The following is a 15,205-nucleotide window of genomic DNA, read 5'->3' as shown; positions in this document are numbered from 1 at the left end:
CCTGACCTCCAGCCCCCATGACTACAGCCTCCTCCAGCTGGTCTCCCATGTCCACTTTTCCCCCCTTGAATCCATTCACACAAAGCAGCAAGAGTGAACTGCTTAGATGACAAATCAGACAATGGCTCGCTCTTTCTCAAACCTTCCAAGGGCTTCCCATTTCTCTGAGAATCAAATCCAGACTCCTCACCTGGCTGCAAGGCCCTTCTCCCCAGCCTCATTGCATTGCCTATCCCTGGTCCCTCTGCTCCAGAGGCCACACTGATGGGTCTTCTGTTTCATAATCACCCATCTCTGCCTCATCTCGGGTCTTTGTTCGGGGTCTGCCCTTGGCCAGGATGATGTCTTCCCCTCAAGTGGCTCCTTCTCATCCTCTGGGTCTCAGCTTCAATGTCAACCTTCGGAGACACTCTCCTGACCAATACTCCTAAAATGCAACCCCTGCCACTCTGTTTCAGGCCTATGCTCATTTTCTTCACAGCCCCCACTACAATTGCACATAGTTATTTGCCTGCTTAACTGTCTTCATGTTTCCCTCCCACTGGCATATAAGCAACATGAGAGCAGGGCTGTGACATCCTTGTTGACAGTGACACCACCTCCATTTGCCTAGGACTGCACCCAATATGTGATAAACTCTCAGTCAAAACACACTGAATGACCTAAGTTAACCTTGAGTCAACATTGACCTTTCCCGTAAGCTCTTCAGTCACAGAACAGTCCCCTGCAGACCAGGGGGTGGCTTTCCTGATGGTTCCCACACTATTGCCTACTCCAGGCAAACTCCTGCCCTCTACCTTGGCACAGCCAAATGTAGGCTGGCTCGTGGCAGGGAAACGCATATTGTCTATGTCAGCCTCAAAGTAGCATTAAGTGTTTTTTGTTTTGTTTTTTGTTTGTTTGACAGAGTGTCACTCTGTCACCCAGGCTGGAGTCCAATGGCAGGATGTTGGCTCACTGCAATGTCTGCCTCCTGGGTTCAAGCAATTCTCCTGCCTCAGCCTCCCGAGTAGCTGGGACAACAGGCGCCTGCCACTACACCTGGCTAATTTTTTTGTATTTTTAGTAGAGACAGGGTTTCATTGTGTTAGCCAGGATGATCTCTATCTCCGGACCTTGTGATCTGCCCGCCTCGGCCTCCCAAAGTGCTAGGATGACAGGCGTGAGCCACCATGCCCAGCCAGTAGCATTCAGTGTTCTTACATTTTATGTCACAAAGTGGCAGGGGTCCCATGACATGACATTGGACATTGTGTGGGCCATGGACAGATAAGCTCGCACCAGAGCCCATGGCAACCATGAGTTCTGAGAAGCTGAAATGCACATGTGGGAAATTTGATACTTTTCAATACAACAACAGAATTTCTCTATTTCCATCAAAGAAGGTCACTAGGAATGGAATTAAGCATAAAAAAGGAGGTTAGGGTTTTATTTGTTAATTTTTTTTTTTCAGCTTGCAATTAAGCTGTCAGGCAATGGCATTTTACTGAAAATAGCTGCTGTATGTCCCTCTGGTGCCTGGGGTTTCCTGCTCAGGCTTCCCTTGCAAACCCCACAGGAGGCCAGAGGAGGCTGCTTAGGAAATTCTCACTGCGTCAAAGCACAGCCTCACCCTCTTTAGGCCGAGCAGTTTCAAAGTGTGGACATATCAGCCTTATTAAAGGGGACAAGGGCTGAGTGAAATCCTGGGATAGATGAAGGGGGCACAAGCTCTGGTAGACACCCAGTGACTTGTCTAGGAAACAGGAGGTGAGGTACGGGGGCATAAAGGCACTCTCTTCTGACGGCTTCCATGTCCCAGGTAAGTTGGGAACGGGACCCAGCTCCCCTCGAGTGAGAGCAGGAGGAAGGAGCATTGGAGGCTCCAGGACAGAGGAGTATGAGCTGGTATCCAGGAAAGGGAGGAGCCAGCTGATTAATAAACTGCAGTGGGATTGGCTGGCAATAATTAGGGGCCACTGGGGTCCAGTCAGCAATGCAGAGTGACACACAGTGGCATTGGTTGGGCTTTGTCTCCAGGCTGTTTGAGTTCACACATGTGGGTGGGTGCAGAGATGCAGACACCAGGGGAGGGATTTTTCCAGGCAAGCATGAGAGTGACAAGTGGGGCAACTGAGTTGTAGGTATTTGCCAGGGACTGATTAAAATGATGGAAAGTGGCTTTACAGTTTCAGGTTTTATGTTTAAGTCTTCAATCCATTTTGAGAAAACATAGGGAAAAAGCTTATTGGTATTAGCCTTGACGATGATTTTTTAGACATGATACCAAAGCACAGGCAACAAAAGCAAACACAGGTGGGATTGCATCAAACTAAAAAGCTTCTGCCCAGCAAAGGAAACAACAGAGTGGAGAGACAGCCTGCCGAATGGAATAAGATATGTGCAAACCATGTATCCTATATGGGGTTAATGTCCAAAATATATAGGGAACTCAAACAACTCAACAGCAAGAAAGCAAATAACTTGATCAAAAATGGACAAATAACCTAAATGGACATTTCTCAAATGAAACATACAAATGACCAACAGGTTTATGAAAAAATGCTCAACATCACTAATCATCAGGGAACTACAAATTAAAATGAGGTATCACCTAACACCTTGAGAAAGGCTTTTATCAAAAAGACCAAAGACAGGTGTCGGTGAGGATGTGGAGAAAGAGGAACCCTTGTACTGTTGGTGGGAATGTAAGTTAGACAAGTCATTATGGAAAACAATTTAGAGGTTCCTCAAAAAATTAAAAATAGAACTACCACGTGATCCAGCAATCCCACTACTGGGGATATATCCAAAGGAATGAAATCAGTATCTAGAAGAAATATCTGTATGTCCACATTTGTTGCATTATTATTCAGAGTAGCCAAGACATGCCATCAACCTCTAAGTGTCCACTGATGGATGAATGGATAAAGAAAATGTGGTATATGCACACATGTGATATAGGTACTCCACATCCTCACTAACACAACAGAATACTACTCAGCCTTAAAAAAAAATTTCCAACAACCTGAATGAACCTGGAGGACATTATTCTAAGTGAAATAAACTAGACTCAGAAAGACAAATACTGCATGATCTCATATGTGGAGTGTAAAAAAGTTGAACTTTATAGAGGCAGAGAGTAGGACAGTGGTTACCAGTGCCCGGGGGTGAGAATGGGGAAATGCTGGTCAAAGGGTGTGAAGTTTCAGTTAGACAGGAGGAGTGAGCTCTGGAGACCTATCGTACATCATGGTGGGTATAGTTAATAACAATGTATTGTGTTCTTAAAACTTGCTGAGAGAGGCCGGGTGCGGTGGCTCACGCCTGTAATCCTAGCACTTTGGGAGGCCGAGGCCAGCGGATCACAAGGTTAGGAGATCCAGACCATCCTGGCTAACACAGTGAAATCCTGTCTCTACTAAAAATACAAAAAATTAACCGGGCGTGGTGGCGGGCGCCTGTAGTCTCAGCTACTTGGGAGGCTGTGGCAGGTGAATTGTGTGAACCCGGGGGGCGGAGCTTGCAGTGAGCCGAGATGGTGCCACTGCACTCCAGCCCAGGCAACAGAGTGAGACTCCATCTCAAAAAAAAAGAAAAAAGAATTGCTAAGAGAGTAGATCTTAAATGTTCCTTCCACAAAACATGACAGGTATGTGAGGTGGTAGATGTGTTAATTGGCTTGATTGTGGTAATTATTTCACAATGTATACGTATATCAAAACATCACGTTGTTCGCCATAAATGTAAACATGTTTTGTTAATAACACTTCAATAAAGCTGGGAAAAAAGAGAGTTCATTCAAATGTATGCTACATTAAATACACCCCACTATGTAATTTTTTAATGATGGAATATGGGGTCTTTTCATTATAAGTTATTTTGTGGCATTTGATTGGTTACCATGTCCATGATTATAATTTTTTTTTTTTTTTTGACACAGAGTCTCCCTCTGCCACCCAGGCTGGAGTGCAATGGCATGATCTTGACTCACTGCAACTTGAGTAGCTGGGATTTCAGGCACCTGCCACCACGTCCAGCTAATGTTTGTAGTTTTAGTAGAGATCGGGTTTCTCTGTGTTGGCCAGGCTGGTCTCAAACACCTGACCTCAAGTGATCTGCCTACCTTGGCCTCCCAAAGTGCTGGGATTACAGGCATGAGTCACTGCACCTGACCATGATTGCTAATATTTTTAAGTAGAAAAAACAAATGTAAAGCAGATGTTGGTCAGATTAAGAATGAGCCGGTCCTAAGAGATAGTGCATGGAAGCATGCCAGAGTTCATCCTGCACCTTTGCCTCCTGGGGCAAGGGAACCACCCGGACACAGGGTGTGAGGAGCACCCCTAGAATCTCCAGCACCTCTGAATGGGTTTTCTGGTCAGAGTTTGGCTCTCCAGGGCACAGCCTCCACGCTTTCTAAGATAGAGTCCACTCCACTCTTAGGTAAAATATGAGTTAATATACCAAAGGCAGGCAGGGGGAGAGACTGTCCATCTGTTATGGGTTGGGTTGTGTCCTCCCAAATTCATTGTTGAAGTCCTGATCTTCTGAAGTCTTTACAGGGGTGGTTAAGTTAAAATGAGGCCATGACGGTCTGTCCTAATCTAAAATCATTTGTGTGCATGCGTATATTCATTGCAGCACTATTCACAATAGCAAAGACATGGAATCAACCTAAACGCTCATTAATGGTAGATCAGATAAAGAAAATGTGGTACACAGACACCGTCGAATACTATGCAGCCATAAAAAGAACAAGATCATGCCCTTTGCAGGAACATGGATGGAGCTGGAGGCCATTATCCTAAGCGAACTAACACAGGAACAGAAAACCAAATACCACATATTCTCACTTGTAAGTGGGAGCTCAATGATGAGAACACATGGACACATAGAGGGGAATAACGCACACTGGGGCCTATCAGAGAGTGGAGGGTAGGAGGAGGGAGAGGATCAGGAAAAATAATGAATGGGCACTAGGCTTAATATACCTGGGTGATGAGATAATCTGTACAACAAACCTTCATGATACAAGTTTACCTGTGTGACAAACCTGCATTTGTACCCAGGAACTTAAAATAAATGTTAAAAAAAGAGGCAATTAGGATACGGACATGTAGAGAGGGAAGTCTGCAAGTCAAGGAGAGAGGCTGCAGGAGAATCCAAACCTGACACTTTGATCATGGACTTTCAGGATCCATGACTACGCAACAATAATCTTCTGCTGTTTATGCCCCCAGTGTGTGTAACTTCCTTATAGTAACCCCAGCAAACACATACATCATCCAGACTAGTAGGCCATTTTTCTAAAATATTACTAAACTATGTCAAATATTTAAACACTGTTTTGTAAAATACAAGCTGAAGTGTTTGAACAACGTTTCCTCATTTGCACATTTATGCGCCAGTGAATTGCTGGTTGACATATTCATAGGTTTAAGCATATGGCATCTGGTTCATTTCATATATGTTTGGTTTCATCACACTGAATTCTGTTGTCACTTACATTAAGTCCCCAAAAGACCTTTTCATGAATGTTAAGGAGAAATCATGATATAATGAAATCAGATAAACAATTGAATCTGGCGAATCCAATCAAAATTAAAAGTTGTCATATTAGGGTCGAGTTTGTACTATTTTGAGTGACAGTAACATATTACAGAATGAGACACAAACAAGATGCATTCCTAATTATATGTGTCTGTGCACGTGTGTGTGTGTGTGTCTGTGTGTGTGTGTTGATGTATAAACACTGGACAAAAAAATGTTTTCTATTTGAAGGCAAATAGTTCTTCAGTTAAATAGTTCTTCAAATAGTTAAGAAACTATTTAATAAATAGTTCTTCTTTAAATAGTTCTTCAAATAGTTAAACTATTTGAAGTTTCTTAAAGAACTATTGGAAAGTGGAGAAGAACAGGCAGAAACTGGAAGAGTGTCCATCTGTAAGGGGTAAGGATTTGCCTGACTTTCCACTGGGGCCGATATGGAAAGTACAGCCTCTCTCACTGCCTTGAGGGCTCATCAGATGAGAAGGGATTCCTAAATGGCTGGAAAATGAGGGGGGAAACGCCAGGTGGAAAGGAGCAAAGGAGTGCTTCCGGGGATGTTGTCTGCAGGCACTCAGAATGGCCTGGCGTTTGACATACTGTCGTAGGCTTTCCTAAAATACAGCCTCTACCAAAACTAGGCTGCCCCGAACCCCTGGTAATGGAATTGTTTACCTTTATACCAAGAAGGTTGGGAAAGCACCAAAATCTGCATGTGGCGCGTGCCCTGGCAGACTTCGAGGGGTTCGTGCTATAAGACCTAAAGTTCTTATGAGATTGTCCAAAACAAAGAAACATGTCCGCAGGGCCTGTGGTGGTTCCATGTGTGCTAAATGTGTTTGTGCTTTCCTTATCGAGGAGCAGAAAATTGTTGTGAAAGTGTTGAAGGCACAAGCACGGGGTCAGAAAGCTAAACAAAAAATGAAACTTTCTGAGTAATAAAAATGAAAAGACTTAAAAAAAGAAAGGAGCAAGCGGGGAGCCCTAAAACCTGTGTAGAAACTCCCCCAGGTCTTCAACTGACCTCTCAGCTATGCCTGAGTGGGAGAGAGTCCAGGGAAACTTCCAGAAGGAGGCAGCTGGTGTGCTGAGGCGACGAGGGAGGAACAAGAAAATAAGATGTAGTAAATCTCAAAAGGTTGACATTTTGGGGAGCATGTTCTCTGACCACAGTGAAATTAAACCAGAAATCGACATCTTGAAAATCTCCAAAAAGCTATAGTGGGCATTACTGGGCAATTGGTGAGCTTTGATTACGGGCTGAGGATTAAGGTAATAATATTGTATCAGTGTTAAGTCTCCGGATTTTGATAATTACACTGTGGTCATCTACAAGATGGTCTTTGTTTTTGGGAAATACACACTGGAGCACTTAGAGGTAAAATGGCACAGACTGTGGGGGGAGGGAGAAGGAGATAAAAGGGAGGAGGAGGAAGAGAGAGGAGTGAAAAAGCAAATGGCATAAAATGTTGAACAATTGTTGAATCTGGGTGAACAGTATATGGGGCTCTTTGTACTATATTTGCAACTTCTGTGAAATTTTAAAATTATATCAAAATTTACCCTTTAAAAAAAAAACAAAAACAAAAGAACACTTAACTCGCATCCTATTTTGCTTCTATTTACTTCTGGAATTGTCTGTATAGGAGATTAGAGGCAAGACCTTCCAAAGCGTCCCACCCTCACACCCAGCTGGGAGGGGCTGTGAATGGTACCATGGGGATCGTGGCCAAACAGAAGACAGGGGCTTTGTCACCTAGCGCAGAGGGCAGACCAGGTCCCCACAGCTCCAGCCCGCTCCTGAGCACCGTCTCACCATTATTGGGTTTCTAAGTGGACAGCAGCAGGGTCCTTGTGCTAAACTGCAAAGCACATCACAGAGCCCAGAGGCAAGGATTAGTGTCTGCTAGACAAACGACCAGCTGCGATTATCATCTTGTTCAAAGTTTAGAAACATCTAGATAGGAAAGGTGAGAGAGGAATTGTCTCTGAATAATAAGTTTTTGTGTGGTGGCAGTGGTGGGGGCGTTCAGAGGAGGCTGAAGAGGGGAGGGAAAGTTGCCACCCATGAAGCACTTTTAGAGAGCAATATTGACTTTGTGATCTGCCCGTCTATTGACTTCGTGATCTGCCCCTGTCTATTGACTTCGTGATCTGCCCGTCTATTGACTTCGTGATCTGCCCGTCTATTGACTTCGTGATCTGCCCGTCTATTGACTTCGTGATCTGCCCCTGTCTTAACATTTCCTGCACATCCCCATGCACCACACGCCTCAGATGGGTTCTCTTCTGTCTTTGAAGCAGGCATTAACTCTGCACACGCTGGTGGTCCTGAAGCACCTCTCTGCCGCCTTCCTGTGTTTAGGAGAATTCCCCCTCCTGTGTCTCAGTGGGAGGCAGAGACTGACTCCCACAGCAGAAGATAAAAATGCCAGCGACTTGCTTCCTCAGCCTTCCTTACAGTGTAACCTGGGATGTGAGGCAGCCAATCAGATGCATTTGCCCAGAGTCTCAGGGGCCCCTAAGGCCCTCTCTCAGGCAGCTAGCACAGCTGCAGGCCATGGAGACCCTGGGTCAGCAGTGCAGGTGCAGCACCCAGCAACTAGGACCCTCAGCGGCTGCAGCAGCAGTGTCCCTGAGGACCGGTCACGGGCATGGTTCCCACACACCCAGCCACTCTGCGACTTGCCAGACATCATGTGTACAATCCAGTGACATTAAATACTTTCTCAATGTTGTGCAGCCATCACCACTAGCTAGTTCTAGAACTTCATCACCCAAATGGAAACCCTGCACCCATGAAGCAGCCGCTTTCCTTCCTCCCTTCCCCACACGGTCCCTTGCAACCACTAGTGCATTCTGTCTCCATGGATTTTCCCTTTCTGGATGTTTGATATGAATGGGATCATACATTATGTGGTCTGACCTCTTTCCTTGAATGTTTTCAAGGCCCATGCACGTTGTAACATGTGTCAGAGCTTCAGTCCTTTCTATGGCCAAACAATATCCCATTGCATGGATATATTACATTTTGTTCACCCATTCGTTTGTGGATGGACAGTGGGTTGTGTCCAGCTTTTGGTGATTATGAATACAGCCGCTATGAATATTCATGTACTAGTTTTTGTTTGGAGACCTATTTTCCATTCTTTCGGGTATAGACCTAGGAATGGAATTGCTGGGTCATACAGTGATTCTATGTTTAACTTGCGGAGGAACTGCCAAGCTATTTTTCCCAGTATCCTTTTAATACATTATTTTATCCTTAATATAAGCAGAGTTTACTTCTGTTGTTTGCAACTACAAACCCTGACTGATATCTTATTCCCACCTTACTGATGGGAAACCTGAGGCTCAGAGAAGACTGAGTGGTTTTTCCAAGGCTCCTGACTGGATCCAGGCTACAAATCCCTTAACAGTTTGCTGCTGAGACTCTAGGACAGTGAGATTCCCTTTACATCTTACCTTCTGCATACATGATATGGTGCGGTGGTTCCCAACAGGGGTCCCTGGAGGCCAAGGGTGCCATGAATTATTGACCAGGGTCTGGGAGCTATTTTGAATATTTCACTAAGTGTAATGGAAAACCTCCACTTTCGCACAATGAAGCTGTTCAGGCTATCTAAAATGTCAAGTTTCTTTGCTTTTGGCAGTAATTAAATCAACCCATGGTGGTAATAAGGGTTATTCCTGCTGATCAGCGACTCTGGCTCTCAGGCTGGCAGTTACATATATCTTTGATTAATTTTAAAAATGGGAAAATGAATAAATTATTACTTAATAAATGCAGTTGTTTGGTGAATGAAAATCTTTTAAAACGTGGGGTCCACGGGGAGAGAAATCAGACATGAGTGTCTTGGTGACGAGAAAGTCATCAAAACATTGAGAACACGTCCTTGGCTGTCTCCTGGGACTCTGGGTCTGAGAGTCTTGATTCTGCCACTGACAGCTCAGACCTTGTGCAAGTGACCGTGGGTGTCCCCTTCTCTGCCACAGAGGGGCTGACTTACCGTTGCTAAGCTTCCTTCCAGCTGTGGTGTCCTGTGATTCTAACCCACCTATGAAGGGAGGCAGCGATGAAGAGGGGAGATAATTCATTTTTTTCTAGGTGGCTATGGGGCAGTTTCCCAGGGAAGCCAGAAGCTGAGCTGCCCGCAGGACACAGCAGTGACCAAAGATGGGAGGTCCTGTGCGCACCCCAGTCTCTCTCTCCAGACCCCTTCTCCTGCTGTATCCTCTGGCTTGCAGATGACCACTTTCCTTCACCCCTCACCTCTTCCCTCACCCACGTCCCACCAGGCCATTGTCAGGCCCTTTCTATCCCTGGAGGTCTGTCCCCTGGGTCAATACCTGTCTGTCCCCAGGCTGTCTCCCACAGCGTCCCCAGCTGGGCTCTGAGCCTCAGGCTGGGCTCCTGAGCATTCACCACCTGTTTCCCTGGCTGGCATCACAGAACCCCAATATCTTTGTTTTGTCTTTGCTAACAGTGGTGTGGTCACATCACAACTTACTTGGTGTAAGGTAAGCAAGTAAGGTAAGCTGTCATGAAGCAGCCGTGGCACCTGCCCTCCCGGCACACCTCTCACCATCCTTCCTAAAGCCTGCACCAGCCGCAGGGAGCCACATGCGGCCTCCTGGATGGCCAGGCTGTTCCCGGCCTCCAAGCCTTTGGGTCATTCCCTAATTGTTTTCTTGACATTTAGCTTGAAAGAGTGACAAAGTGACATTTTAACTCCTGGCGATACATACTGGTCCTCATGACAGATACAGTCAGCCCCAGTGGGCTTCTGTGTGGTTTTGAACCCGCCCCTCCACCTCTCTGGGCGCTGAATACGCTCATCACCTGAAAGAACATTTACTGTCTGCCTAACCATGAGCTACGGACATAAATAAATTAATGTTTGTAAAGAGCCTGAGAACGTTCAAAGGACTGTTACCCAGCAGTGAGTAAACAGCTCCGTGAAGTGCCAGCTCTGGAGGGCAATCTTGCATGTCGTGAATACTAATGTCTTTGACTGATGAACCCACAAACAGGCATTCATCAGTCAAAGACAATGGTCTGTGAACTCTTGAAGCTCATGCCCTGTGTGGGCATCAAACCTGAGATTTACCGTTTAATGGGCCTATTTAATATCTACCCAGAGATAGCGTCAGATGCCACAGGGGGAGGGCTCAAGTGTCCCAAGAGTACCCCTCAGCCCTCAGACACCAGTCACAGGGCCAGGCCTCCAGAGCTTCTGACCCATTGGCTTCAAGTTGGGGTTCCTACAGCTCCCACTTTGTGTTTGATTAATTTGCTGGAGCAACTCACAGAACTCAGGGAAACACGTTTACCAGTTTATATTAAAGAATGTCACAAAGGATACAGATAAAGAGAAGCACAGGACAAGATATGGGGGAAGGTGCCTGGAGCTTCGGTGCCCACCCTGGGCGTGCCCCCCTCCAGGAGCCTCCCTGGGTTCAGGTATCCGGAAGCTCCCGGACCCTGTCCTGGTGGGTTTTTATGGAGGCTCCAATGCACCAGCATGCTTGACAACCACACGGAAATGTGACCAGACAGAAAGCACGTGACTTAAATCCAGCAAGGCCGGCCTGCTCGGACTTTTCGTGGCGTCTCCAAGCAGCATTCCTTCCTCTAGGGCATGGGGCAGGACATTCTGTGGAATGAGGGTTTTTTGATCCACAAACAGATTAGCATCCCGCCGTGGGCAAGTGAAAGAAAAACAGGAGAAGGTCAGAGAGAGAGATTCTGTTTCCTGAGTCCTAAGGCGCCCCAGCATTCTAACAAGGAATGTGGGTGTCGGGAGCCAGGAACCTGGACAAAAACCAGTACGCATATCCTAACACCACAGGCCTTCTGCGATGCAACGTTTTTCCAGACACTTCCCACACCTCACAATCCCTTCCGTCTCCCTTTCATTGTCCACTTCTCGGCCTGATTTTAGCAGCTTTTGCACACACTGTGCCATTTAACACTTAGGTGTGGCTCAGGGAGCTTAGCGGGTGCTCAAGGACACTGGATTTGAACTTGAACTGCCTGACTCCAAAGTCCAAACTCCTCACTACTTTGCTAGTCTTCCTGTGTTCATCTTGAAAATGTGCTTGAGGCAACCCTATTAAACAGCGTTTCTCAGATCTGTTGCCCACACACGGCAGAAACTGCCAGGGCTCACAGGCCCTCTCCTGGCCTGGAGTGAGTCCCCAGCAAATCCCAGTTACAGCCTGCTGGGGATGCAGGCACAGAAAAGGCCAGGCAGTGGGGTGCTCTGTCCCAGGCTGGAACAGCACAGCCGAACCACGTCAGAGCCAGTCAGCCCCGAGGCGTGAGGCAGGGAGGCTGGGCTTGTTTAGCTTTCTCTCTCCCAGGGTTCTGTGGTGCCTGTCTGTAGAAGACAGAGGAGCTCTGTGAGCTTGTTGTCCCTGTGCTATTAAAAGGCCCTGCAGACGGTGCCGCCTGGGCATGGGGGTGATGAAGGCGCAGTGACAGCAGGCTGGCCTGCTGCCCTGGTCGGGGAGCGGTGCTTTGCCACACTGTTTCCCTCATCAAACGGGGGAACACAGGTGGCTGGGTCCAAAGTGCTTCCCTCTGACGGGAGTGCGGCTTCGCTCCCATCATTTAAGTCTGAATTAATCCCATAGCAGCCTTCTCCAGGTGGGCTGGGCAGGAGACAGGTGCATAGGGGAGGGAGCGGGGGAGGAAAGTAGTGACAGGAAAGATAAGAGGAAGGGAGAGAGGGAAGGAGGAAGTTCCCTTGCACTGCCCAATGCCAGTGCTTTGCAGGGTGGGGAAATGAGAGAGGAAGGCATTGAAGATGTTTCTCTTATCCAGGTTTCCTTGGGACCCTCAGGATTTCCTTTGCCTGGGTCCCAATGACCTCTGACTGGCTAAGGGGGCACCGCAAAATCCCCTCACATGCAACCACCTCATCAGAGCAGAGAATGTGGACCTGCTGGGCACAGGCAGCCAATGGTGGCCACTTCCTTGCTCCTCCTCCTCCCCACTGAGTAGCAAATTCTTAGGGAATCCAGAAGACATTCTACCTGCAAGTGCCGAGTGCCTGGGAGCATTTGAGATCCGCTCTTCCTCTTGTCCCAGCTGTCACTGCCCTTCTGTCTCTTGTGCCCTCCAGTGCCGAGGTCATGGGCTGGCAGAGCATGTGGTCTGGACCCTCTGCGCGTGGACAGGCCCTCCTCAGCTGACTTGGCCTGAATGGGGAGCCGGCAGGCTGGGACACCTCTCTGAGTCTCAGCTGTGGATTACGGGCCAGCTCATAGGCTCTCAGCTCAGCTGCCCGACAGTGTGCCTCTCCAGGGCTGCCAGAACACTCGGGGGCATCTGGGTCACATGAAGGCTAAGCATCTCCTGGGGACACTAAACTTGAAGGCCCCCTTCAGCCTAAAGACACCGTGAGCCCCCAGTTTACTAGCTATGGTCACTGTCACAGGTAGGCACAGGGGGAGTCATCTGGGAGAAGGGCATGGTCCCTCTGTCTCGGGCATTGTATTAGATTCCTAGAGCTGCCATAACAAAGCGCCTGGAGCCGCGTGGCTTAAAACCATAGCAATGCCTGGTCTCACAGTTCTGGAGGCCCGACGACTGAAATCAAGGTGTCAGCAGGACCATGTTTCCCTCTGAAACCTGTAGGGGAGGAGCCTTCCTTGTTTCTTCCAGCTTCTGGGATTTTGCTGGTAATATTTACGTTCCTTGGCTTATAGATGCTCCACTCCAATCTCTGCCTCTGTAGTCACATGGCGTTCTCCAGGTATCTCTGTCTTCATGTGATCATCTTCTAATGAGGACACCAGTCACATTGGATCAGGGCCCAGCCTACTCCAGTATGACCTCACCTTCACTAATGACATCTGCAAAGACCCTACCTCCAAACACAGTCACACTCTGAGGTGCTAGGGGTCAGGACTTCAACCTTTGTCTTTTGGGAGACACACAATTCAACCCATAACTGGGGCTCTCAAGGATCCGAGGGTGAAATTTCCTTCCTCATTCCTTGTGTAGTCTACTGGTTAAGCCTTAATGGTGAGCAGCTCAGCCTTGCATGCTCTGAAAAGAACACACTGCTCCAGCTCCCCTGATCGCACGGGTTGCCTGGGGCCTTGTTAAAGGCAGATTCAGACTCAGCTGGTCTGGCGTGGCGGGGGTACCCAAGACTCTGCATTTCCAATAAACACCCAAGTGATGCTCAGGCTGCTGGTCAGTGAACCAAACTTAAATAGCAAGGAGCTAGACCACAAAGCCTTCCCAAGGAGTCAGGCCCCTCCTGCCCCAGAGGAGAGGTGGAGGGCTGCAAGTTTCAAGTGCTAGAAGGAAGGAAGCAAGCAGAACGCTCCAGTTTAACAGTCAACAGAGAACGGCATCCCTATTACAAGTGCATAGTCAAATCTGCTCCAAGGCCCCAGGCTGGGAGCTGCCATCTGAATTATCCATAGCCAAATCCCTAGCAAAGAGTGGAGGACAGGCCAAGCTGCCAGGGGGGCCTCAGGGGAGGCCCACCACTTCTGCCTGCTTCCACCTTTGTCCCAATTCAATCAACTCCCATGCTTTTATTTCTCTTGGGAAATACTTTAGAAATGGGATTTTTCTGGGTCATATAGTAAATATATGCTCAACTTTTAAAAATAACTTTTTATTAGGTATAATTCACCTACCATAATATTCACCCTTTTCTAAAGTGTATGATTCAGTGGCATTTAGTAGATTCACAAAGTTGAGCAACCATCACCACTGTCTAATTCCAGGATACTTATGGATTAAAGACTTAAATGTTCAACCTAAAACCATAAAAACCCTAGAAGAAAACCTAGGCAATACCATTCAGGACATAGGCATGGGCAAAGACTTCATGACTAAAATACCAAAAGCAATGGCAACAAAAGCCAAAATTGACAAATGGGATCTAATTAAACTAAAGAGCTTCTGCACAGCAAAAGAAACTACCATCAGAGTGAACAGGCAACCTACAGAATGGGAGAACATTTTTGCAATCTACCCATCTGACAAATGGCTAATATCCAGAATCTACAATGAACTCAAACAAATTTACAAGAAAAAAACAAACAACCCCATCAAAAAGTGGGCAAAGGATATGAACAGACACTTTTCAAAAGAAGATATTTATGCAGCCAACAGACACATGAAAAAATGCTCATCATCACTAGTCATCAGAGAAATGCAAATCAAAACCACAATGAGATACCATCTCATACCAGTTAGAATGGTGATCATTAAAAAGTCAGGAAACAACAGGTGCTGGAGAGGATGTGGAGAAATAGGAACACTTTTACACTGTTGGTGGGACTGTAAACTAGTTCAACCATTGTGGAAGACAGTGTGGCGATTCCTCAAGGATCTAGAACTAGAAATACCAGTTGACCCAGCGATCCCATTACCGGGTATATACCCAAAGGATTATAAATCATGCTACTATAAAGACACATGCACACGTATGTTTATTGCGGCACTATTCACAATAGCAAAGACTTGGAACCAACCCAAATGTCCATCAATGATAGACTGGATTAAGAAAATGTGGCACATATACACTATGGAATACTATGCAGCCATAAAAAAGGATGAGTTCATGTCCTTTGTAGGGACATGGATGAAGCTGGAAACCATCATTCTGAGCAAACTATCGCAAGTACAGAAAACCAAACACCG

General features: G+C 46.8%; 1 pseudogene; it reads left to right on the top strand.

Annotated features, from left to right (window-relative positions):
• The first annotated feature begins 6,108 nt into the window (after window positions 1–6,108).
• Window positions 6,109–6,474, top strand: LOC100586745 (annotated as a pseudogene).
• Window positions 6,475–15,205: the final 8,731 nt, after the last annotated feature.

The sequence above is a fragment of the Nomascus leucogenys genome, chromosome 8, assembly GCF_006542625.1.
Source record: "Nomascus leucogenys isolate Asia chromosome 8, Asia_NLE_v1, whole genome shotgun sequence".
NCBI lineage: Eukaryota > Metazoa > Chordata > Mammalia > Primates > Hylobatidae > Nomascus > Nomascus leucogenys.
The sequence above is the reverse complement of the archived record's forward strand: the minus strand, read 5'-3'. Positions and strand labels throughout refer to the sequence as shown.